Raw genomic sequence first — 24,557 nt, 5'->3', positions numbered from 1 at the left:
CATTCAAGCTGTTAGTCCTATGCTCAGTGTACTTCTGGCAGAAGAGCCTGGTCTGAACCTTGCCAATGTCCCACCACTGTCTCAGGGAGGCAAACCTAGGGCGCAAGAATTACAAAAAATCCTGTCCTGCAGCAAGCTATTATTGAAAAGCCAGTAGGCACTGCGCAGCCGGACAGGAGGCAGGGTGACACTCACAGTGATGAGACAGTGGTCAGTGGTCAGGTGGGGGTGATATGGAAGCCACCGATCAGATTGACATGATGTCTAAAGGTATAAAATCTATCCAGCCTGGCTAGCGACATAATGCTAGAACCCGGCCTCACCCAGGTGTACTGTTTCACCTTTGGGTTGGCATTCCTCCAGACATCGACCAGATTGTGCAACTGTGTATTACCTTGCAGCTGTTTTGCCGACTGTGGACTGGGCTCCAAATGATTCCTATCTAATCTATAGTCCACAGTACAGTTCCAATCACCCCCCCAAAACCAGGATCTCCTCAGCCCCACAGTCTGCTAGCGCTTTGCTGAGCACCGAAAACACTGACAGTCTGTCTCTCACAGCATTGGGGGCATGGATATTAATAAACACAAAGGTTTCCCCCGCTCTCAGCCTTTACCATCAACAATCTTCCACCAACAAACTCTGTTTTCTTAAAATAATCAATTTTAAAAGTGTGTGAAAATAAAATCCCCACTCCCCCACTAACACTAGACCCTTGGCTAAACACACTCTCTCCTTTCCACTCCCGCTGCCACTCACACTCATTCACACTATTAACCATCACCATTAGATTGCAAAGCAGTCCTGACAACACTCTTTCCACTTCTTTAACCTGTAGCACTCCGGCTCACTAAACTCCGCGAGTGCCACATCCTGCAGGATCACTTGTGCAGATGCCAGGAACTGCTTTGCATCAGGGAAAACGTTTTCTAAAACTATATTCCTCTTCCCCTTTGTCTCCCTTAGAAAATCCTTAATGCTTTTAGCATTGTATCCTGCAGTGTCAGTGGAGACGGGCTCGCCCTGGGAGTCAGCGATGTCCCCCTCAGCAGTGCTGTCCGAGTCTGCGCTCTCCACAGCCGCAGCACTGCACTCAGACTCCCGGCGCCGCAGCCGGTCGGCCACCTTGGGTTTAGACGGCAGGTTCCCCCAGACAGACTCCCCTGACTGCGAGTCCCGCCGCCCCACAGCCCCCACACCGTCTCCGGGATCCTCCTCACCAGCCGCCCTCGCAATATTCGCCTTTTTAGACAACTGTATCAACGGCCTCAGAAGACGGGGCAGACTGCTTCTGCTGTCTTTTCCTGGGCACTTTAAACCCATCATCACTGGCTAAGTGTTCAGTCTTGGTGGCGGCCGCATCAGCAGCAACAGCAGCTCCCTCCTCGGCTAACTGAGCCCGTGGCTGCTCTGCATTCTCACTGCTAGCAGCTTCCCCACTAGGCTCCCCTACTCTGTCCACACCAAGGCCAGTAGCGTTTGCCACCGCCTCCCCCTCATTGCTCCCCCGGCCGGCAGAGCCGACACCAGACGGCTCTGCCTGCTCCTCACCTTCCTCTCGCCTGGCCGTCGGAGCCTCTCCCTGAGGGCAAGAGCGACTGATGTGCCCCTGCGCCCCGCACCTCAAACACCTCATGGTATCAGTTGACACGAACACCACCTACACTAACCCCTCGATCTTAAACTTCAGAGACAGGCTTAACTCATCGGCGCTGTCCGCCAGCACCATGAAACCCTGTCTGCGGTAAGAGAGGACGTGTTTCAGCTCCGGGGTGCTGCAGCCCAGCAGCACCCTCCTAATGGCGCAGGTGAGCCGGCCATAGCGACTCAGATCCCCCGCCAGCAGATCGTTGCTCAGGAAGGGGGGCACATTGGAAGTAACCACCTTTTCAGCCGGCGTGGACAGAGGGAGCGTGGGCAGGAAGGTCCCCTTCACTGTGACCCCCTCCTCCATCACATCCTTCACCAGCGCCTCAGAATTCAGGAAAACCACGATGCCCTTATTCATTCGAGCCGCAGAGACGATGTTCTGGAAGCCGACCATCCTGCCGATCTCCATCGCACAGTCCTCTACCGACACCTACTCCTGGGACACGAGAATAAACCTGTGCTTTCGGGTCAGCGTTTCGTAATTAAATGAAGGGGGGGTCTCCCCGCCCGCAACGCCATGTTGATCTAAATCGAAAAACAACCCCCTAAACCCGAAATGTTTAAAACCAACAAACGATTAAAAGTATCTATAAAAAAACAAGAAACGGAAAGAATAAGAGTAGTAAAAACACACACACACTCTCTCCAAACAAAACTCCCACCACCACTGACTCCTCCCATAAACTCCCAGCATGCAGAGAGAGAGAGAGAGAGAGAGAGAGAGAGAGAGAGAGAGAGAGAGAGAGAGAGAGAGAGAGATTGTGTGTGTGAGAGAGTGGGTGGGTGGGTGGCTGTGTTAGTGCCTGTCTGTCTCTGTCTCTGTCTCTCTCTCTGTCTCTCTCTCTCTCAATTCAGTGCATTCATATTGTCAAAGCAATTGGACATTCAAACATACATTTATACATACATACATACATACATACATTCATACAAACATATATATGGAAAAGAAACAATACAATTATAAATCACAATAAGATGTAATAAAGTACAGGAAAACAAAATGTAATAAAATGTGATCTTTAATACACACAAATATGTATGGCATGTTGGAAGCGTCTAGGACTCGGATTCCTCTTCATGACTTCATGACGATTTTGCCTTTTGCTAAAGATTTCCATGGAGGGGAACGTGGATGAGTTTGTACCATTCTTGGGAGGCTCTGCCTTGTTGGGGCGGAGCTGTGATCCAGGTGAACAGCAGATCGGGCATAGGTGGGCATGTGGGTGGAGGAGGAGGAAGGCCGGTCAAGCAAATAAGCTTGCTAAGGTACGCAGCAGCAGCAAACAGCCCCCCCATCCAGCCAGCCAGGCAGTCTGGCTGGCAGTGACTGAGTGGTTGATAGATGGCAAGCAACGGAATGCACGTGCTCTGTGATGTCATAGCAGTCAGCTCAGAGAGAGGTTCGTGATGTCATCGCTGAGCTGGCTAGCTCTGTGTGTCTTGCTGGCTGTGTGTGTTGAACCGTCTTAGAAATAAGTGGAGAAGTCGCGGAGATAAAGCAAACTACTTTAGTACTTTAATCGAGCCGCTCGGAAGCCCCACGTCAGGAATAATTCCTTCAGTGAGACTTAATATTTACAGACATGAGTACAACTTTATAGGAAAAATGACATAACATCTTATGGCCGTTCATCCAATCAGAAGATACAGGTCCGGGTCCGTTTACAATCTGTCCTCCCATGAAGAGGTGATGGATCCAAAGCAAATGTCTGTCTTTGATGTGCACTAGGAAGATGTGATCCCACGGTCATCATTTACCTATTGTCAATCGCTCTTTAACAAAAACAATTCCTCCCTATCTGGAGAAATGATTAAGTCATAAGTCATCACAGCAGACATCTGTAGGCTATTTCGGCACTGTGTAATCTTTCATTACTGACAGGAGTTCCTAACAAACCAACCTTCTTGACCCTTTACTTGTCCTGCTAAATCTAATCTGCTCAGTCTGTAAACAAAACTACTTCTAATGCTAGTATTAATATAAAACATTATATAATTATCACAAAACACTTTCTTCAATGTCCTATACAGAGTCTTCAACAGCTATCAGACTTTAGCAGCTGGTGTTTGAACACACATACGAGTATACAGCATTTTCTGCAGCTTCGCAAGACCTAATGTTAAACGTTGTTGATAAATTAGATAATTAGTGAGGACCCTCTATTTGCATTTCTTCCTCCATAAATGCTAAAATAAAGTTTTACTGACATTTTATTGACCAAACCACTGCATAGGACACATCTGTAACATGAACGCTACTGAATGGCACATACATTGAAAACTACGGAGAATTTAGACAAATCCTATTTACACTTCATAAATAATCTAAAACGTTTCCAACCAAGGCAAACCCCACTTGAAATACGTTCATAAACATTTTTGGTAAACAAGAAGAGAGATTGTTACATATGTTCCCTATGATGCATCTACAGAGCGAGAGAGAGAGACAGAGAAAACTGTTTGTCATGCCAATAAAGCACCCTTGTTTTGAATTGAATTGAATTGAATTGAGAGACAGAGAGAGACAGACAGACAGACAGACAGACAGACAGACAGACACTAGCACAACCTCCCACCCACTCACACACACACACACTATCTCTCTCTCTCACACACACAAACAGCCAGCAAGACACACAGAGCCAGCCAGCTCAGCGATGACATCACGAACCTCTTTCTGAGCTGACTGCTATGACATCACAGAGCACGTGCATTCCGTTGCTTGCAGTCTGTCAACCACTCAGTCACTGCCAGCCAGACTGCCTGGCTGGCTGGATGGGGGGGCTGTTTGCTGCTGCTGCGTACCTTAGCAAGCTTATTTGCTTGACCGGTCTTCCTCCTCCTCCGCCCACATGCCCACCTATGCCTGATCTGCTGTTCACCTGGATCACAGCTCCGCCCCAACAAGGCAGAGCCTCCCAAGAATGGTACAAACTCATCCACGTTCCCCTCCATGGAAAGCTTTAGCAAGAGGCAAAAGTATTATAAGTAATGAAGAGGGACCCGAGTCCAAGACGCTTCCGACCAGCCATACATATGTGTGTATTAAAGATCACATTTTATTACATTTTGTTTTTCTGTACTTTATTACATCTTATTGTGATTTATAATTGTATTGTTTATTTTCCATATATATGTATGTATGTATGTATGTTTGCATGTCCAATTGCTTTCACAATACAAATGCACTGAATTGAGAGAGCGCATACTCTTGATATTACAGTATAGGAGCGTACAGTACACCAGACTGACGGATAACAGTAATGGCTGTTATGTTTTTTGATTGGATAACAGAATTTATTTAAATATAAGCAATGGACAGTTCCTTTGTAGCCACTGGTAGCCTCTGGTAGCCCCTGGTAACCTTGTCTGTATGTCCAGAAGACCAAAAGGGACCTGTCCTCTTATCGGTTCCTAGCCAAATTCGAAGGGACCCCCACTTCATAATTAAGTCATGGTGGTGGCAAAATGCTATTGGTTGGAAGGAAACCTTATAAAAGGGAAAACAAAGAGAATTTGAGTTCTCTTAACTTCTTCATCCTGCAACGAGACACAAGAGAGAGCTGGAGGGAGACAGAGAGAGACACACTGCATTCTGCCTGACCAGACTGACCAGATAAGCTGTACTGTGAGGAGAAAGAAGAAAATGGGTATTATCTGTTTCTTACTGTAATCCAGCAGAAGCTTAATATTACTTATTTTCAGTAATATAATTGAATGATATTAGTTTCCTATTTTTGTCAAAATAAATGATTATTGCACATCTGTGACTTGAACGCATCTTCCCTCTAAAAAGAATCTTAAAAGAGAAACCAAATGACCTATGAGTTTTCAGTTCAACTATTTATTTAGATTGACTGAAAAAACGAGCATTCAAAATTCTCTTACAATTGTTTATTAACAATTATTATTGCTCAGTTATTTGGCTTCACGGCTGTGCTGTCACCACCGTTGTTATTATTGCCTGTGTCTATTTGTGTTATTAGTTATTATCTTTGATAGCTAATCCGACTCTGTTCCGTCTGCGCTCCGGGGCTCCGGTGTGCTTCGGTTTCGGCTACAAATTGCACACTTTCAAAATAATAGTTCTGTTTATTGTAGCGTAAGGTACACTTATAAATTTCAATTCAAGTAGTGAATTTATAGTATCACCTTATCACGAATCCTGGAATCTTGTAGAACTCAATTTCTGTAATAATTGGACGCAGACTCCAATTCCAAAGATATAAATTGTCAAATTTATTCAAAAACAAAGACTAAATGTAGCACTACACTAATTATACAAAAGGGCAAAACTAATTAACATTCATCTCTAGATCAACAACTCAAAGACAAATCACTTCCTTGACCAAATCAAAGACCATGTGATCGCATATGATATCACACAAATGGTTAAACAAAAAAGGTTATAAACACATTGACCACAATACCGGTTAGTAAGACGAAGGTGAGTCTCTCATTAGTATTGTTAGTCAGACATTAAATAACTACGCAGGATAGTATTTATGTCAGGTAACTTCTCGTTATATATATATCAGTCTCATTTACGTAGGTGCCGAGAAAGATCCTATCATTACTTGTTACCAAATTTCCCTTAACTGATTATTATTCAATGATTAAGGATAGGCAGGGCCACCTATAATCTGGTGTCTATTAACTTGTGTCAATTTCAGACTAAACAGTTAAACAGGAATGAGAAGATATTTCTCGGCGTTGACAGATTTTATTTCTAAAATTATCAACAAAACAGTTTAATGCAACACACATTTATATTGAAGAAAACTAAATGATATTACACATTCTAGAGTTATGAATCACAGATTAACATTTCTAATTTATTTCTCAAATGTCATGAATCATGAACTCCAAACTGTTAAACTTATCTGAACTTCGTCGCAGAGAGGCCTCTCTGGCTTCGGACTCAGATAACAGCACACGGCACGAGGTCCGTGTGGTTTGGAACAAAGGCAGTCCGGTTCGGCTTTGTCCAAGAACTTCCACTCAGTCGATGCACCTGGAAGTTGGGGTTTCGCGAATGTAGAGTCTTTTGTATACAGTCGACTTAGTCAATTGTCCAGCTGTAAAAACTCCACTGATCAGGTGGGCACAGGCGGGCAGTGCAGTCTGTAAAATTCTTTATTTGATAAAGTCCTTTAAAAGAATTCTTCGTACGGCTCAATCTCCTTCTCCCAGTTTAACTCTTCTGTTGCCGGAAAAGACTTAGTTGGTTTCTGGTTCTGGTTCTGGCAACAGAGCTACAGGTTGAGCTGTGGCAGCAAGTTTCTGGTTCAGGTGAGAGAGAAAGAGAGAGAGAGAGAGAGAGAGAGAGAGAGAGAGAGAGAGAGAGAGAGAGAGAGAGAGAGAGACCATGTGCTGTTCTGTATACGCCTGTCAGATCAATAGATGATTGGTTCTTGAGTTTGTGAGATTGGATTTCCAGTTCAAAGAGTTATATTACCTACAGGCCCACTTCTCCAGACATCCCACAGCAGGATTCCAAACTATTTGGCCTATTTGTGGTGCCATCCTCCCCAAAACTGTCACTTTGATGTAAACCAGTTCCAAGCTGATGAGTTAAGAAAATCTGATAACTTTGGGGGGAGAAGTCAGTGCTTCAGCTCAGAGCTAAAATGCTCTTATAAAAATACACCCAACATAATGCTACAGTGTTTATTAGTATCTATGCCCACAATGCTGTGAGAGACACACTGTCAGTGTTTTTGGTGCTCAGCAAAGTGCTAGCAGACTGTGGGGCTGAGGAGATCCTGGTTTTGGGGGGGTGATTGGAACTGTACTGTGGACTATAGATTAGATAGGAATCATTTGGAGCCCAGTCCACAGTCGGCAAAACAGCTGGAAGGTAATACACAGTTGCACAATCTGGTCGATGTCTGGAGGAATGCCAACCCAAAGGTGAAACAGTACACGTGGGTGAGGCCGGGTACTAGCATTATGTCGCTAGCCAGGCTGGATAGATTTAATACATTTAGACATCATGTCAATCTGATCGGTGGCTTCCATATCACCCCCACCTGACCACTGACCACTGTCTCATCACTGTGAGTGTCACCCTGCCTCCTGTCCGGCTGCGCAGTGCCTACTGGCTTTTCAATAATAGCTTGCTGCAGGACAGGATTTTTTGTAATTCTTTTCTTTTCTTTTGGCAGAGATCAGAGCGCCCTAGGTTTGCCTCCCTGAGACAGTGGTGGGACATTGGCAAGGTTCAGATCAGGCTCTTCTGCCAGAAGTACACTGAGCATAGGACTGACAGCTTGAATGAATCTAAAAAGGAGTTAGAAGGAGAGATTCAGGTGCTCCACCGAGCCTTGGACTCTGGAGATTCAGGGGCATTAGAGGACCTCAAAGCTATGCAGCAGGCATTGTCAGAGCTGCTAAGGACGCGGGCTCGAGGAGCAATGGTGCGCTCGCAGTTCCAGAGCCTGACACAGATGGATGCGCCCATCAAGTTCTTCTTTGGGTTGGAATGCAGGCGGAAGCAGAGCAGGGTGATGCTCTGCCTGAGGACGGCTGAGGGCCGCGTGCTGCAGGATGGGCAAGAGATGTGTAGTCATGCCGCCCAGTTCTATAGGGAGCTGTACTCCGCAGAGCCAGGCAGCCTGGAGCAGCAGCGGCAGTTTCTGCAGAGTCTTCCTAAGTTCCCACAGGATGGGGTCAAGGGGCTGGAGGCCCTTCTAAATCTGGCAGAGCTGACCTGCGCAATGCAAGAGCTCAATAAGGGCTGGGCACCGGGGCTGGATGGGCTCACTGTGGAGTTTTTCTCAGAGTTTTGGACTGAGCTGGGCCCGGACCTGCTCTCAGTGCTGCAGGAGGGCCTGTGAGCTGGGCTGCTGCCCATTAGCTGTCGTAGAGCTATTCTGACCCTGCTGCCCAAGAAGGGGAATCTGTCCTCCATTGTGAACTGGAGGCCAGTGGCGCTACTGTGTCAGGACTATAAGATCCTGTCTAAGGCTCTGGCTAAGCGGCTCAGAGACATCATGCCGGCCGCAGTGCCTGTTTCAGGTGCTGAGAGCAGTTGGTGTCGGCCCGCGGTTCGTAGAATTTATTCAGCTGCTGTACTGTCATGTGTTTATTGTGCTGAAGATCAATGGTGGCCTGAGTGAGCCTATCCCCATCCATTGAGACATCAGACAGGGCTGCAGTCTGTCAGGGATGCTATACTCCCTTTCTATCGAGCCCCTGCAGCACAGGCTGCTAGCTGGGCTGTCCATCCCTTGTCACCCAAGGGTGTCGGCCTATGCTGCTGAGACACACAGTCTGGCCAGCGAGACGTCCAGGTCATTGTGGGAGTGTCTGGAGGAGTTCAGCAGGGCCTCCTCAGCCAGGGTCAACTGGGGCAAGAGCAGCGCTCATCTGGTTGGGGTGTGGGCGGTTTCTGCACCCCCTGCCCTCCCTGCGGGGCTGCAGTGGTCTCTCTCAGGCCCTCGGGTGCTGGGTGTGACTTTGGGGGAGACGCAGGAGAACTGGGCTGGCCTGCTGGAGAGGGTTCAGAGCCGGTTGAGGGCATGGCACTGGCTGCTGCCCCAGCTCTCCTTTAGGGGGAGAGCAATTGTTATTAATATCTTGGTGGCCTCCATGCTCTGGCACACTTTTGCATGTCTAGACCCCCCACCGGCCCTGGTGTCCCAGATACAGACCCTGCTCCTGGATTTCTTCTGGGACGGGCTGCACTGGGTGCGCAAAGCAGTGCTATACCTGCCGCTCCAGGAGGGGGGACAGGGGTTGGTAGATCTGTTAAGCAGGCTGAGTGCCTTTCGGCTGCAGGCAGCTCAGAGGCTCCAGTACCCTCCAGATCCCCTGTGTCTCCCGCCCTGGACACTTGTTATGACAGACACATGTTTTTACTTAAGACACGTCCCAATATACTTCCTTCCCTGCCTGTTTTTTATAGTACTGTTTTAAAGGTGTGGTAGCACTTCTCCCTGGGTAGGGAGCTAGGGGGCAGCAGTCTGTATTGGCTGTTAGAGGAGCCACGGCTGTGGAACCCCGGTTTTAGCTGTCCACTCCTGCTCTCCAGCAGCCTCAGGTCAGTCCTGCTTAAGGTCGACGTGATCCGGCTGAGGGATTTGTTGGATTTTAACAGGGGACAGTGCGTTGGTGCCGACAGCCTGGCTGCCAGGCTGGGTATGAGGTCACTGAGAGTCGTAACCAGATTTCTCTGGGCAGTACAGAACGCCCTTCCCATAGGCGCTGTGGAGCGGCTTTTCCAGGTTCTCACGCAGCACTGCTGGCCCAAGGACCCTGACACCGTCTTTCCCCTTGTTTGTCTGTGTCTCTCAGTCCCCCCTAGCTCATCAGGCCGCCTTCTGTCGCCTCACAGTCTCTGTATTGTGTCTGTCTCCACAGCTCAGCGTCAGCAGCTCTATCAGCTCAGTGTGAGGGAGCTGCACCATCAGCAGCTGCAGCCCCTCCCTGACACCCCCTGGAGGGAGCACCTGGCTCTGGGGGAAGATGCATGCCTGGAGGAGCCTGAACAAGCCCCCGCTTCTGCATGGCTTCTGTATGGCGTCATCGTTACAAACTCTTTTGCACATACACTGGATCCCAGAGTGAGCGACACCTGCCCCTACTGCGGGGAGAGAGAGACACTTTTTCACTGTTTCTGCCACTGCCCTAGATTAGAGCTGCTGTTCACTGCACTGGAGAGCCTGTTTAAGCAGCTGGGCCTCCTTTTCTCACGCTCTGTGTTTATTTTGGGAGTCCAGTACAAGCAGCGCCACAGACATGATTGTGAGTTAGCAAACTTTCTAGTGGGGAAGGCTAAGCTGGCTATCCTGAGCAGTAGGAGAAGTCAGACTTAGCGGGTGCAGCAACAGTGTGCACTCAACCTCTTCAGGTCTCTCGTAAGCTCCAGAGTGCGACTGGATTACAATTTCTACAGCCTGACGGGAGACCTGGACACTTTTCTGCAGATGTGGGGGGTCAGGGCGGCCCTCTGTGCCATTGACTTTGGACATTTAAACCAACTGGTTTAATTCACTTGAATATTTTATAGGTTGCACGTGTGTAGTGGTTTTTATTGAGCGTTTTTAGAATAGGTTGTGTTTTTATGTCGGGAGTTTTTTTCATGTCTTTTATGTGTTTCTAGTTTGTTTTAATTGTTTTTTGTAGTAAAATAAAGGTGTTAAAAATCAAAAAATCTCTCTCTCTCTCACACACACACATACACACAGCCAGCAAGACACACAGAGCCAGCCAGCTCAGCGATGACATCACGAACCTCTCTTTGAGCTGACTGCTATGACATCACAGAGCACGTGCATTCCGTTGCTTGCCGTCTGTCAACCACTCAGTCACTGCCAGCCAGACTGCCAGGCTGGCTGGATAGGGGGGCTGTTTGCTGCTGCTGCGTACCTTAGCAAGCTTATTTGCTTGACCGGCCTTCCTCCTCCTCCGCCCTCATGCCCAGCTCTGCCCGATCTGCTGTTCACCTGGATCACAGCTCTGCCCCAACAAGGCAGAGCCTCCCAAGAATGGTACAAACTCATCCACGTTCCCCTCCAATACAAATGCTCTGAATTGAGAGATAGAAGTGCTAGGGCACATCTGTAACATAAACTAGGGAACATTCGTCACATGCTTAGGGAACATTCATAACATACCGGGAACATTTGTAAAACTAATTAGGGAACCTTTGTGACATACTAAAAGGACATACTGGTAGGTGTTGGGCACTGTGGAAGGAAAGTTAGAATTCTTTCCCTCATATCTATTCTACTCTCTTTTATACTTAAGAAAGATAAGGTCATGCCAGGAGGACAGGCCAGAAGGTAGCTTGTTTTCTGTTCGTTATTTACTATGAGAGCCTTGGAGACAATGTCAAACAGTACGATTTAAGTGCCTGCCCCCTAATCCATGTGTTGACCTATGAACTCTGATATATATTCTGCTTAGCTAACTCTCTAATGATAATATAGTAATGACTCTGTGATTGTAACCAGATCTTTGTTTTTTGTGTATAAAAGCCTCTGACTTTTAAATGAAGGCAGAGCGACTTTGGGATCTTCTTGATTCACTGTTCCTCTCCACGCTGCGTGTATTAAAGGCATTGCAACGAACGTTCCAACCTGATTGAAGATGGTTTTTCTTCCACATTACATGGCGACGAGGATGGGATTGCTAACCCTGACAGAGAGGACTGGAATGGCCAGACCAGTGACCAGCAAAATAGAAAAAGGTAAAGGAACCTTTTTGAAAAATTCCCTACTGCGGTGCTTTGCTTTCACTTGTCTGCTCGCCTGGCCCTCTGACGATCAGGTAACGCATTCTATATTTTATTAAACATTGTTGCTTGCCTTATATCAATTACTTGAGGCAGGAAATGTTTCTTGCTTGTTAAGAAACAAAGTTTCTTAGTGTCACCATAGACTTGACTGTGTCTTCTTGTTTATGAAGTAATAGGACTGTGTCTTCCTATTTAACCTGGGTTGCCATGAACTTGACTGTGTTTTCCTGTTTGTGAAGAAACAGGACTGTGTCTTCCTGTTTGGGTTCCCGTAGACAAAAAGAACCTACAATTCGAAAAAAAAAAAAAAAAAAGAAAGCTAATTAATTGTTCAATATCTGATATGCCGGTGATAATATAAAATCACGTGTTTTTTAGAACCATAAATGGTAAATGAAGAAACGTCATAAAGTTATATACAAGTTATATAAATGCAAATTCTACACCATAGTAGTATTATTCAGTGTGTATCCACTTACATCACATTGAAACATCACATATCATTTCACACTTCAGTCACACATCCAAACAGCACAATTCTTTCAATCCAGTAGTAACTCTAATAAACTATGGAAAGTATAGTTCATGAAATGCCCATAGCCCCACCAGACTCTGTATCCTTGTGCTTAGATTTAAAAGAGGTTGGAGTTGTATGACTATTCATGTTTCTTCCCAATCTATTTCTATATTGTTTCTTCAGGCCTTTTCCTCAAAGATAAAATTGTTATTTTTCAGCACCTGAAATCAATCAGAAATGCATTATTAATAATCTGTCCGTCTATTCCTGGACATCGCCACCCTCCTGTTGTCAATTGGAATCAGCAGAGTTAGTTGGTTTATTACTTTTACCAGAGTATGGTAAGCATCGTATGTTTCCACCATCCCCCTCCCTCCTGTCCGTCCACACACACTGGCATCAGTGGCCATGAGGACGAATTATGGGCTGCAGCACTTAGAGCGGAGGCAAATGTGAGAGGGGAGACTATGCACTGATGTGTCATGGCATGTGAGTAGGGAACCTTTGGACTAAACCTTTGGTTCCTGTGAAGACAGATAATAGTAGTTATTTTTCTATTCATCTGTATCAACATCAGTATTATTAGCATTAGTAATTTAACTATTCTCGATTTCCCAGGACATTACTGTCAGTTACAATGTTGCTTGGTTTGTAGTAGTACATCTGTATTTAGTTACAAGGCAGCTCTCTTATCTCTCTCAGTGGGGAGCTGACCTCACAGACACTTTCACTGCCCCAACGCCCCCTCTGAAAACATCACTCTGTATCCTAACAGCTGTTCTTTCTCCTTTCCTAATTTCTTACTAGTGTAGCATAAGGTACACTTATGAATTTCAATTTAAGAAGTGAATTTATAGTATCACCTTATCACGAATCCTGGAATCTTGTAGAACTCAATTTCTGTAATAATTGGACACAGACACCAATTCCAAAGATATAAATTGTCAAATTTATTCAAAAACAAAGACTAAATGTAGCACTACACTAATTATACAAAAGGGAAAAACTAATTAAAATTCAACTCTAGATCAACAAATCAAAGACAAATCACTTCCGTGACCAAATCAAAGACCATGGGATCGCATATGATAACACAAATCGTTAAACAAAAAAGGTTATAAACACATTGACTACAATACCGGTTAGTAAGACGAAGGTGAGTCTCTCATTAGTATTGTTAGTCAGACATTAAATAACTACGCAGGTTAGTATTTAATGTCAGGTAACTTCTCGTTATATATATATCAGTCTTATTTACGTTTAGGTGCCGAGAAAGATCCTATCATTACTTGTTACCACAATTTCCCTTAACTGATTATTATTCAATGATTAAGGATAAGCAGGGCCACCAATAATCTAATGTCTATTAACTTGTGTCAATTTCAGACTAAACAGTTAAACAGGAATGAGAAGATATTTCTCGGCGTTGACAGATTTTATTTCTAAAATGATCAACAAAACAATTTAATGCAACACACATTCATATTTAAGAAAACTAAATGATATTACACATTCTAGAGTTATAAATCACAGATTAACATTTCTAATTTATTTCTCAAATGTCATGAATGATGAACTCCAAACTGTTAAACTTATCTGAACTTCGTCACAGAGAGGCCTCTCTGGCTTCGGGCTCAGATAACAGCACACGGCACGAGGTCCGTGTGGTTTGGAACAAAGGCAGTCCGGTTCGGCTTTGTCCAAGAACTTCCACTCAGTCGATGCACTTGGAAGTTGGGGTTTCGCAAAAGTAGAGTCGTTTCCAAACAGATTTTCCACTGGTTTGAAGGCTCCAAGGTTGTGCACAAAATCTTTTTGGCAAGCAGGGTCTCTCACCGTTCTTATTTGAAGACAAAGTCTTTGAGGAAAGCAGGGCCCTGTTCGTTCCAAGGGTCAAGTTTCTTAAGACTCAAATAGCTATTTAAATGACTGACACTTTCGTATTCAGTCGACTTAGTCAATTGTCCAGCTGTAAAAACTCCACTGATCAGGTGGGCACAGGCGGGCAGCGCAGTCTGTAAAATTCTTTATTTGATAAAGTCCTTTAAAAGAATTCTTCATACGGCTCAATCTCCTTCTCCCAGTTTAACTCTTCTGTTGCCGGTAAAGACTTAGTTGGTTTCTGGTTCTGGTTCTGGCAACAGAGCTACAGGTTGAGCTGTGGCAGCGAGTTTCTGGTTCAGGTGAGAGAGAGAGAGAGAGAGAGAGAGAGACCGTGTGCTGTTCTGTATACGCCTGTCAGATCAATAGGTGATTGGTTCTTGAGTTTGTGAGATTGGATTTCCAGTTCAAAGAGTTATGTTACCTACAGGCCCACTTCTCCAGACATCCCACAGCAGGATTCCAAACTATTTGGCCTATTCTTGGTGCCATCCTCCCCAAAACTGTCACTTTGATGTACACCAGTTCCAAGCTGATGAGTTATGAAAATCTGATAACTTTGGGGGGAGAGGTCAGTGCTTCAGCTCAGAGCTAAAATGCTCTTATAAAAATACACCCAACATAATGCTACAGTGATTATTAATATCTATGCCCCCAATGCTGTGAGAGACAGACTGTCAGTGTTTTCGGTGCTCTGCAAAGCGCTAGCAGACTGTGGGGCTGAGGAGATCCTGGTTTTGGGGGGGTGATTGGAACTGTACTGTGGACTATAGATTAGATAGGAATCATGTGGAGCCCAGTCCACAGTCGGAAAAACAGCTGGAAGGTATTAAACAGTTGCACAATCTGGTCGATGTCTGGAGGAATGCCAACCCAAAGGTGATACAGTACACCTGGGTGAGGCCGGGTTCTAGCATTATGTCGCTAGCCAGGCTGGAAAGATTTTATAACTTTAGACATCATGTCAATTTGATCGGCCCAAGGACCCTGACACCGTCTTTCCCCTTGTTTGTCTGTGTCTCTCAGTCCCCCCTAGCTCATCAGGCCGCCTTCTGTCGCCTCACAGTCTCTGTAGTGTGTCTGTCTCCACAGCTCAGCGTCAGGTGCTCAATCAGCTCAGTGTGAGGGAGCTGCACCATCAGCAGCTGCAGCCCCTCCCTGACACCCCCTGGAGGGAGCACCTGGCTCTGGGGGAAGATGCCTGCCCGGCCTGGAGGAGCCTGTACAAGCCCCCGCTTCTGCATGGCTTCTGCATGGCGTCATCGCAACAAACTCTTTTGCACATACACTAGACCCCAGAGTGAGCGACACCTGCCCCTACTGCGGGGAGAGAGAGACACTTTTTCACTGTTTCTGCCACTGCCCTTGATTAGAGCTGCTGTTCACTACACTGGAGAGCCTGTTCAAGCAGCTGGGCCTCCATTTCTCACGCACTGTGTTTATTTTGGGAGTCCAGTACAAGCAGCGCCACAGACATGTTTGTCAGTTAGCAAACATTCTAGTGGGGCAGGCTAAGCTGGCTAATCCTGAGCAGTAGGAGAAGTCAGACTGAGCGCGTGCAGCAACAGTGTGCACTCTCCCTCTTCAGGTCTCTTGTAAGCTCCAGAGTGCGACTGGATTACAATTTCTACAGCCTGACGGGAGACCTGGACGCTTTTCTGCAGATGTGGGGGGTCGGGGCGGCCATCCGTGCCATTCACTTTGGACATTTAAACCAACTGGTTTAATTAATTTGAATCTTTTATTGGTAGCACGTGTGTAGTGGTTGTTAGAATAGGCTGTGTCTTTATGTCAGGAGTTTTTTTCATGTCTTTTATGTGTTTCTAGTTTGTTTTTAATGTTTTATTAGTTTTTCTTTTGTAAAATAAAGGTGTTAAAAATAAAAAAATCTCTCTCTCTCTCTCACACACACACACACACAAACACACACTCTATCTCTCTCTCTCACACACACAAACAGCCAGCAAGACACACAGAGCCAGCCAGCTCAGCGATGACATCACAAACCTCTCTCTGAGCTGACTGCTATGACATCACAGAGCACGTGCATTCCGTTGCTTGCCGTCTGTCAACCACTCAGTCACTGCCAGCCAGACTGCCTGGCTGGCTGGATGGGGGGGCTGTTTGCTGCTGCTGCGTACCTTAGCAAGCTTATTTGCTTGACCGGCCTTCCTCCTCCTCCGCCCACATGCCCACCTATGCCCGATCTGCTGATCACCTGGATCACAGCTCCGCCCCAACAAGGCAGAGCCTCCCAAGAATGGTGCAAACTCATCCACGTTCCCCTCCATGGAAAGCTTAAGCAATAGGCAAAAGCATTATAAGTAATGAAGAGGAACCCGAGTCCAAGACGCTTCCGACCAGCCAATAAATATTTGTGTGTATTAAAGATCACATTTTATTACATATTGTTTTTCTGTACAGTATTACATCTTATTGTGATTTATAATTATATTGTTTATTTTCCATATATATGTATGCATGTATATATGTATGTTTGCATGTCTAATTGCTTTGAAAATACAAATGCGCTGAATTGAGAGAGAGAGAGAGAGAGAGAGAGAGAGAGAGAGAGAAGTGCTAGGGCTCATCTGTAATTTAAACAAGGGAACATTCGTCACATGCTTAGGGAACATTCATCACATACAGGGAACATGTATAAATCGAATTAGGGAACATTTGTGACATACTAAAAGGACATACTGGTAAGATGTTGGGCACATTTGAAACAACAAAAATGGCATTTGGTTATTTATTAGGGACATTTATACCAGTCTGTGCAAATATCTATGCATATTCCTATGTTTGCTGCAGGACTTACAAATTGAGTGAGGGGGTCTATATGTTTGATTCAGAACTAACCACTGCTTCCTCAATTTTGTTTTAAACATAATTTAAAAGAAAAGTGGGCTATACATTGGTCTGTAAAAAAGGAGCAGTGGTCCCTAAGACAATTCTTTTAGTTTTTTGACACACTTCCTAAAACCCAATTTCAGTAAAATATGTTATCAACTTGCATTAATATATCATCCAAACTACAATCATACTAATCATGAAAATGTTCATATTATTATATTCTAAGGGTTCTAGTCTATTGTGTATTGTATTTATTAACAAGCCCTTCTCTTATGTTTTACAGTTGTTATTATTATTCCGTACAATACAGGGATTAAATTAAGTATTTTAACCACAAAGTATTGGCTAAAGTTATGATGCCTACTTCACTGTTCATATGCATACAGTTTCTGAGGTCTGGACCACTGCACAGTAGTCTCTGGAGTTGTAGTCCAGACCACTGCAAAATTCGTGCTGAAGTGATCTGGATCACCACGCAATGGCCCAAGGACCACTGCAAACTTGGATTTCAATGTTTTTGTGTAATCCATGTTGCAATAGCACCTACCATGTTCCTTTGTGGTGAGCTGGTTAATTCTGATCTGGGAAAACCACAATCCTGCAGGTTTAATAAGTCTCTCTACACATCAGTCCCTGAGTACCTTCAACCATTGGTAATTTTGACCAATTAAGCACAAGAACTGAGTCAATTAAGTTGTCAAGGACTACCCAGTAAAGACGTGAACTCACGACTAGGTCACACTGTGAGCTCTACAGAGCAGACATTGCACTGAGCTCAGTGTGAGCTCACTTAGCGCTTTTCCACCGACATGGTGCCAGTGCAGGAGCCAGAGCCGCTGCTCGGCCTGGGATCCAGCTGATCTTTTTGTGAACCGGCCCGCTTATCCACCGGTTTTGGAATTGAACGCTAATGTCACTGGATGTGGGCGTTCCCAAGCGTGGAGTAGAAGTGGAGAAACACAGCAATAATAATCAGCACTGAGGCGACTCCATCTTTAACATTACAATAAAACTCATTCCGTGTCTATGGCAAATCGTAACCCTAATGTTACAAATGTTCCCTAAATATGTGTTTTGCAGAATACTCAAGCAAATGTTATGGAATATCAGCATTTTATCGACACACATAATAGACCTTATTGTTCATTTACATTGATGAGAATAATTAACATGAATTAACTTACTGTTGAAGATGTAACTGTTAGAGAATTTGAATGCTTGGTTTTTCAGTCAATCTAAATAAATAGTTGAACTGAAAACTCATAGTCAATTGGTTTCTCTTTTAAAATTATTTTTAGAGGGAAGATGCGTTCAAGTCACAGATGTGCAATAATCATTTATTTTTACAAAAATAGGAAACTAATATCATTCAATTATATTACTTAAAATAAGTAATATTAAGCTTCTGCTGGATTACAGTAAGCAAGAGATAATACCCATTTTCTTCTTTCTCCTCACAGTACAGCTTATAGGCCAGTCTGGTCAGGCAGAAAACAGTGCGTCTCTCTCTTTCTCCCTCCAGCTCTCTCTTGTGTCTCGTTGCAGGATGAAGAAGTTAAGAGAACTCAAATTCTCTTTGTTTTCCCTTTTATAAGGTTTCCTTCCAACCAATAGCATTTTGCCACCACCATGACTTGGGTGTCTTATTCTAAAGTAATCTAGAAGTGGGGGTCAATTTGGCTAAGAGCCAATCAGAGGACAGGTCCCTTTTGGTCTCTGGTCATAAAGATAGGGTTACCAGGGCTACAAGGGGCTACCAGGGGAAAGGGAGGAGGTCTGTTTCCTCTACCAAACCAGATGGTACAGAATTTCCCATTGAAAAATACATTCTATCAAATAATATCTTACAGTCCCCACCTTGGGAGGGAAAAACATTCAACAGATGTTTGTCCTTTCAGTAAATAATAAAATAATATAAAAAGAATGCAGAACAAAACAAAACAAAAACATGATAATAATAAAAACAGGAATTACAAAATACAAATAAACATTTAGTTAATGAGCCTGTTATATGTAGTTGTGAGGTAGATTGGATTTACCAAGCTTATTACGTGAAACTAATGGCATGCCGAATGGTGATAACATCACTATAATAAGTACATATTAGAGGACATAGGTAATAAAACATACACATGGTAACAATTAACACAGATAAGAAAGTAGCAGCTTTGAAAGCAAAATCCCATCAAGAATGCTTGTAAGTGAACTGCATATTTTCATCAGAAATCAAATGTTGTACCCCCTGTTGAACTGTTTTGTGATTGATTTTTTTTTTTTTTTTAGTTTGAGAAGGATTATATCAGAAAGTTCCTATAAATTAATAAGACCTTCGGCATCAAGAGGTTTCAGGATCTCTGAAAACATAGCTGCAACGTGGGTGCAAAATTTAAGTCTTGCAAAATATAAGGCAAGGTCAGATCACCAATCTTAATTGCACTTCTGGTTTGAACACAGAAAGTGAAGTTAGTTATTCAACATTCAAAATTATTGTACAAATAATAACGGTTTGTTGTAATGCACCACGTGTGATTGCCTACTAGTCGTACTTGCAAATATCCTATTTTATCCACAGGTACAGCATGTAAGGTCGATAACTTCGTTATGCGATTAACCCTAAACTGTATTGAGTCTCCAGTAACGTTACATTTACACAACATTGTAGAGCGATAGGTGATTCAACATTCAGTATCATCCACAACATGCCATGAGGTTCTCATTTGACCTACAAATGGAGGTTATTGTCTTAGAGTTAATACTTTTCCATGTGCAATAATACCTAAATCATACATATTATGCAGGAACTTCATCACATTTTCAGCTGAATACAAAATAAAAACAAAACCTATAGTCTTAGTGTCTATATGTGGTTTCAATTGGTAACACTAACAGTTTTCAACAGTTATGGAAATTCAAGTGGCAGGGATTGACAAGTTTGTACATCATATACATCACAAACCAAGTGTCTACTAACTACAGATCCAGTAACACATATTATAGAGTTTAAATGAGGATAACACACATGGATACTATTACAGCAGTTTCTACATCTAAGTCAGATTATCAATATTCAGAACAAATTTTAGGCTTGCAATTCCCATAATGGTTATGGAGTCTCATGGTTGTTTGTAAACTTATTGCAGCATCAATGACAGCCCCCAGGAAACCAACGAGGAATAGCATCATGGTCTCCATTTTCTCTCAGGAACACCTGAAAGATCAAGGGTAGCAGTGATCACTTAACAATTGTTATCTGATTGATGTGAAACCATTTAAGAGTATCTTTGCCTTTTTCCTGAATTTTGAAATTGTACACTGCTGGACTCAATTTGTCCACAATGAGGAATGGTCCATACCAATCGGCTTCTAAGGTATGGCATTTGTGTTTGTAATTTCGAACCATACATCTGTCACCAATCTGTAGTTCTTCTTCATGAACTTTGGTGTCAAAATATTTCTTAATTTGTCTCTGTTTGTGGCCTAATTGTTTAGCTACAAAGCGTTGCATTTGATCTACAGACGCTAGGAAATTTCGTAACCAAGTCACGTTAGCAGCTTGCAAAAGAACAGGTTGTTCTTCTAAAGGAAGTAAACAATGTCCTGGGACATGCATAAGACGTCCAGTCATCGCTTGATATGGTGTAATTCTGGTAGTGGAGTGTGGTGTTGACCGCATTGCCATTAGGCACAGAGGTAATGCCTCAGCCCACCTTTTTGGATTGTCTTGACACATTTTTTTCAAAAGTGTTTTTAGAGTGCGGTTGCCACGCTTGACTACTCCTGACGATTGAGGGTGGAATGGAATATGTAATTTCTGGGTGAAGCCTAATGCTTGACACATAACTTTCACTACACTGCTTTTGAAATGTGTTCCTCGATCACTATCAATCACCTTTGGTAGTCCCCACCTAGTGAACACATTTTGGATGAGAGTTTTCGCTACAGTGGCAGCAGTGGCACGCCTGCAAGGAAAAGCCTCAATCCACTTTGTGAATTTGTCAAGGATAATCAAAATATACTGGTAACCCAGTGATGTTTTGGCTAAAGGACCAATGAAATCAATTTGAATATGAGTCCAGGGACCTTCCGGCGGAGTTGATAGTCTGAGTTTGGATTTGTGTGTGAAAGGTGCAGGATTCACCTGTAAGCAGACAAGACAGTGGTTACATGCAGTGGTCATGTCAGCTTTCATAGTCGGCCACCAGTAGTACTGTGTAATCTTCTCTAGTGTCTTTCCTACAGAAAAATGACCTCCTACTGGTGAATTGTGAAATAGGTCAAAAATATCTGGAGCTAATTGTGAGGGAACACAGACTACAGGGTATTCAGATTGTGGCATGTTTACCATGAGGACCTTGTCAGAATCACCCGCACCCACTAGAGTAGTTTTGTGAGACCAAAATGTAGGTGGAGGAAGCGGTTTCTCCTGCAAATGCCAGTGAATATTAGTCTGGATGTCTGAATCTAATTTTTGAATCTCAAAAAGAGACTGTGAGTTCACCAAGGCAGAGACATTTTCATTGGTTGGCAATGGATCTGGCAAATGCCATGGACCACAGTGTCTAGCAGCAAATTTAGCACACCGATCAGCTTCATCATTTCTGATATGATGTTCACCTCTACGATCCTTTCTCACATGGGCCTCAACTTTCAAAACAGCAATTTCGCCTTGTCTTGACTGAATAGAAGACCAGATATGCTGTAGTAAGGAAGCATTTTCAAGGGACGATCATCTGATGATCAGAAATTGGTTTTGGCATAGAGAGGTAGCAAGGTACATGCAGTAACAACATAAGCACTATCTGTATAAATATCTGCAGAATCATCAGTTATCCTAAGGGTTTCTAGCAAAGCTGCCAATTCAGAATATTGTGACGATTGTCCTGGACAAGAACATTTAACAGTGTACTCAGGGAACAATACTGCAAAACCTGCTAGCAATCTACCAGAGTTCTTACAAATGTATGTGTCAGAATATCAGTGTCAGGCAATGGACACTCATGTGGTTTACCCTGCATAAGCAACATTTGTGGAATCAATGTGGTTCGATTACAATCAAGATCTAAGTCACGTTGCAACATTAACAAAGTCCAATGCGAAAGTCTCTGTGATGAAACTAAAGTATCCGTGGGCTTCAATAACAAGTTCAGTGGAGTATGTGGTGTGTGTAGCACCACTTTGTTCAGTCCTGTAATATAAGTGAAATGTTTCACTACCCAAAAAGTCGCTAACAAGTGTCTAATACACGTATCATACTGTCTCTCAACACCCTGAAGACACCGTGAAGCGAAGGCTACTGGTTTCAGCACACCGTGGCGTTCTTGACAAAGCATGGCAGTCAGTGCTTCTTTGGAGGAGCCCACCTCTAGGTGAAAAGGTAGTGTAGGGTTTGGAGTTAGCAGCACAGTAGCTTGCACCAATGCTTGTTTTAACTGTTCAATGGCTTTAGTGTGGTTCTCTGTCCAAGTTTCAGTTCCGTAGAAATCTTCAGGCACCTCCTTTCTCAAAAGTTTTGCAAAAGTAGCAAACTCTGGAATAAAGTCTCTTTGGTATCCCATCAAACCTAGGAAAGAACACAATGCAGTTTTAGTGACAGGCAAAGGCAACTTTGTGATTAGCTGAACCTTGGCATTGTCGGTTGATTTCCCCTCTGGAGTGAAAGTAACCCCTAGATATGAAACAGAGTCTCGAAACAATTGCACTTTCTTTGGGTTGATTTTCAAACTTGCTCGTGAAAGGAGACTTAAGAGTTCATCAAAGAGCTGAAGATGTTCTTCCTATGTAGTTGTAACGACCAGTAGATCATCGATGACAAGGCACTCAGGTCTGGAAAAACCTTTTATAGCCTCAGCCATCCGCTTGTGAAAAATGGTTGGAGAATTATGCAAACCTTGCGGTAAGCGAGTCCATGTGTATTGCTGATTGTCAAAAGTGAAAGCAAATTTGTATTGGCAATTTTGAGCAAGTGGAACGCTCCAGAAACCATTGGAAATGTCCAGCACTGTGAAGACCTTACTGTCAGTTGGGACACGGGACAGTATAGTGGCAATGTCTCTTCCAATCGGTGCACAGGTAGGTGTCACAGCGTTGAGTCGCCTGTAGTCCACAGTCAGTCTCCAGGATCCGTCTGGCTTCCGCACAGGCCAAATTGGAGAGTTTGTTGTAGAAGTACAATGTCTTATGACTGCTTGCTGTAACAGAGAACTAATAACAGTTGCAACATATTTGTGACTTTCAGTGGGTATCCCATATTGTTTTTGAAATTTGTGAGGAGGACCATTGATGTCTTCCTCCTGACCCACATTACCACAATCATGCTTATGCCTGGCAAACACATCAGAGTATTTTGTAATTATTTGCCTCACTGCATAATTTTCATTGAATGGAAGAGGTAATTCACCTGGTGACTTAATGGTACATACAGCATGTGAATCACTAACAGTGTACACAACATTTCTGCCTCTGTTAAACCAAATCTGATTATTAGCATAATCAAGTATTACACCTTGTCTTCTCAAGACATCCGAACCAATAATTGACTGACCCTCAGGTAAAGGCATTAATATAGGAGACCACGTTGTTTGATAATCACCTATTTTCAAATTACATTTTATACCCTTCATAGCAGTAGTCATGTCTCCCTTAAACCCAGGTACATTAGCTGTAATACCTGTAGATAATGTGTGTGTGTGTGGAGATTGAGCATGTAGGACAGATACAGAAGCACCCGTGTCTAAGAGCATACATTGCTGTGGGCCTCCGTCAACAGCTGCTCTTAAGATCGGCCTGTTCCATCTGTCCCGGTAGAGCTTCGTTCCTAGCTTCAGGGAGGCCATGCACCCCTATGCGTGCTGTGCATGGGCTGCTTTCCCTATGAGATCAGTGCGCAGTTGTTGCACTTCCTGACGCAGGAGCTGTAGCTCTTTCTGCGGATACAGGGGAGGAGTTGAGTACTGAGGAGGAGCCGGTGCTGCCTTTGACTCTTCATAGGTTGGAGGAGTCACGTTAGGCACCGCCCCTCGGGGTATCCCGGCCTTTCTGTTTAACTTGGGGTCAGTGTGAGTCTGATCTCCAGCGCGGTCACTTTCTGCCCCTTTTACGCTTGTAACCAGAGTTGTGTTTCTTTTACCAGTGTGGATTATGAGGGGGACAAGGCCCACAGTCAGGCTCAGTGTTTAAGAAAACATGAGGCCCCTCGACCTGGAATAGTTTTTCACAGGATTATTTTTCAGTTTTCCCCTTATTATCAATTTTAACACATTTCCAAGCTCCTTGTTTCACTAATTCCTGTGCTCTGCAAATTTTAGGAAACAAATTCTCCCAATCCTTGGTTGCATCAGCTGAGATGCCCAGGATTGCTTTCAAATCAGGGTGTAATCCATGTAAAAAGGATTTCTTAAACTGTTCATC

At 44.0% G+C, this 24,557-nt stretch overlaps 2 non-coding genes across 2 annotated transcripts; both read right to left on the bottom strand.

Annotated features, from left to right (window-relative positions):
- Nucleotides 1–4,549: 4,549 nt before the first annotated feature.
- Nucleotides 4,550–4,664, bottom strand: LOC136752023 (U5 spliceosomal RNA). Its single transcript, XR_010817205.1, has one exon. It is a non-coding gene; the product is annotated as a U5 spliceosomal RNA (small nuclear RNA).
- An 11,862-nt stretch (nt 4,665–16,526) lies between these two features.
- Nucleotides 16,527–16,641, bottom strand: LOC136752028 (U5 spliceosomal RNA). The gene has a single exon (XR_010817209.1). It is a non-coding gene; the product is annotated as a U5 spliceosomal RNA (small nuclear RNA).
- Nucleotides 16,642–24,557: the final 7,916 nt, after the last annotated feature.

This window comes from Amia ocellicauda, chromosome 6 (assembly GCF_036373705.1).
Source record: "Amia ocellicauda isolate fAmiCal2 chromosome 6, fAmiCal2.hap1, whole genome shotgun sequence".
Classification (NCBI taxonomy): domain Eukaryota; kingdom Metazoa; phylum Chordata; class Actinopteri; order Amiiformes; family Amiidae; genus Amia; species Amia ocellicauda.
This window is presented reverse-complemented; position numbering and strand designations above follow the sequence as displayed.